Source organism: Portunus trituberculatus, chromosome 38, assembly GCF_017591435.1.
Source record: "Portunus trituberculatus isolate SZX2019 chromosome 38, ASM1759143v1, whole genome shotgun sequence".
NCBI classification, from domain to species: domain Eukaryota; kingdom Metazoa; phylum Arthropoda; class Malacostraca; order Decapoda; family Portunidae; genus Portunus; species Portunus trituberculatus.
In genome coordinates this window covers 3,086,455-3,088,954 of record NC_059292.1, presented here as the reverse complement: position 1 = coordinate 3,088,954, position 2,500 = coordinate 3,086,455, and the positions used below count along the sequence as shown (strand labels likewise).

General features: G+C 39.4%; 1 protein-coding gene across 2 annotated transcripts in view; it reads left to right on the top strand.

Moving 5' to 3' along the window:
- LOC123514746 (KH domain-containing, RNA-binding, signal transduction-associated protein 2-like) overlaps nucleotides 1–2,500 on the top strand; it is a 334,680-nt gene that overhangs the window by 325,404 nt on the left and 6,776 nt on the right. The window lies entirely within an intron of this gene.

Here is a 2,500-nt window from a genome sequence, read left to right as displayed (position 1 = left end):
TGGATGAAAATAAGGAGCTATGAGACAAATCCTTCCCTTTCCCTTACAGTATAAAGGTAGATATGTTTTACACGAGAACATGTTGAGAGTAGAAGAAACATAAAGTATAAAGATAAATATGTCTTTTTACGAGCCTGTTGAGAGTAGAGGAGACGGAAAGCAAGTGAATGAGAATAAGGAGCTCTTGAGATAAACCTTCCCCTTCATTTTTATTATAAAGGTGGAAATATTCTATAAGAGAACATATTGAGAGTAGAAGAGACATAAAGCAAGTGTCTGACAATAAGAACCATAAGATAAACCTTTCCTCTTTCCTCTCTAGTATAAAGACAGGCAGGGTTTACAAAAGGACTACCACGTGTATGGCTGAAATCTTGCCCCTTTCCTTGTTTTTCTGGTCCTACAATCTACAAGGAACAACAAACGAAATAAGGAATGAATAGTCAAATCTTGTAATCATTCTTCTTTGAGGTATGTATGTGCTTTATTCCCTCTCAGCAGCAAAATTTCACGGCACTTGGGAGCAGCAGTTATGATGGGAGACAGGAATCAAAGCAGCTGGGTTGTGTAAAAGACGACGCCAGAGCCGAGAATGTTGTTGAATTTTTGAGCAATTATTATCCCTACGAGTGCCATATAGTTGTCCTTGCCATCGTTAAGTAGTTCATTGTTGAGTCATATGAAAGGTAGGCAGGGTTTACAAAGGGTCTATCACGTGTATGGCTGGGTTCTTGCTCCTTCCCTTGCCTTTCTTATGGTCCTACAATCTACAAGGATCAATTAATATCCCTGTGAGTGCCATGTAGTTGTCCTTATCATCGTTAAGTAGTTATTGATTAGTGATATGAAAGCTAGGGAGGGTTTACAAAGGGACTACCACGTGTATAGCTGAAATCTTGCCTCTTCACTTCTTTTTCTGGTCCTACAATCTACAAGGAGCAATTGTTATCCCTACGAGTGCCATGTAGTTGTCCTTACCATCGTTAAGTAGTGATTGTTTAGTTATATGATCGTTAAATATTACTTTTTTTTTTTTCTTTTTGTCAAGAGTGAAATTATGAGGTCCTTTTTAATCATTCTCGTTAGGAAGGTATAGTCTCTCTCTCTCTCTCTCTCTCTCTCTCTCTCTCTCTCTCTCTCTCTCTCTCTCTCTCTCTGAGCAAGCGAGTGCCTCATTTAGGGCGCTGCGACCATTTTCCTCGCCCCTCATTAGGCCCACCAAATTTAGGCTTTGATTCCGTAATTAATAGATGAATGGGAGGCAAAAATTATTAGTACACTTAGGTAATAATAATGAGGGTGGTGGTGGTGGTGGTGGTGGTGGGGGTGGTGGGGGTGGTGGGGTGGTAGGGGTGGTGGTTTGGGTCGGCTCCTTCCTAATGGTTGCCTTTCTTCATTATTTTTCTTCTCTCATCTTTATTTTATTTTCCTTCTTTTCATCTTCCTTCATTTTTTTTCATTTTTTCATTTTTTTATCGATTTTTCCTTCAAGTTTTTTTTCATTCAACTTTTTCCTTTTTTTTTATTCTAGTTTTCTTTTCTTTTCTCTCTCTCTCTCTCTCTCTCTCTCTCTCTCTCTCTCTCTCTCTCTCTCTTAATTGTCTTTGTCTCTCAACTTGTAACTTTCTTCCAATTTGTCCAGAAGCTTCTCTTTCTCTCCTTTTTTTCTCTCTCTCTTTCTCCTTTCTTTTCTTCTCTCCCTCCATCAATTCTCTTTTTCTCTCTCTCTCTCTCTCTTCTTCATTTTATGTTAGGTTAGATTTGATTAAGCTCTTCTCTCTCTCTCTCTCTCTCTCTCTCTCTCTCTCTCTCTCTCTCTCTCTCTCTCTCTTCTTCTTCTTTTACTTCCCTCTTCCTCTTTCTTCTCTTCTCCATGTAATTATCTCCTCTTCCTATCTTCTCCTACTATCTTCTTTCTCCCTTTTTTCCCTCTTTCGCTCCTTCTCTCCTTCATTATTTGCTCCATTTAAACCTCATCATCGCTAGTTTATTATCTCTCTCTCTCTCTCTCTCTCTCTCTCTCTCTCTCTCTCTCTCTCTCTCTCTCTCTCTCTCTCTCTCTCACTTATCTCCTTCCACTCCTCCAATTCTTCGCCTCTTCTTTCATTCTTCCTTCTTTTCTTTCTTCCTTCCTTCTCTCCTTTCTTCCTTTCTTTACTCCACAATAATGTAATTAAGATTAGGATAATGAATGAATAGAATATGATTATGGTTTGTATTTCAATATGATTAACATCCTCTCTCTCTCTCTCTCTCTCTCTCTCTCTCTCTCTCTCTCTCTCTCTCTCTCTCTCTCTCATCTTTCTAACCTTTCACCTTTCCCTCCTTCCCTCTCTCTGTATCTCGATATATTTAAGTTCTCTCTTCCTCCTCATTCCTTCCTTTCATCACCTCCTTCTTTCCTTCCTCCTTTCCTTCATTCCTTCCTTTATCACCTCTTTACGTGCCTCTCTTCCAATTTGTCTCCTACTCAGTCAGTCAGTCAGTCAGTCGGTCAGTC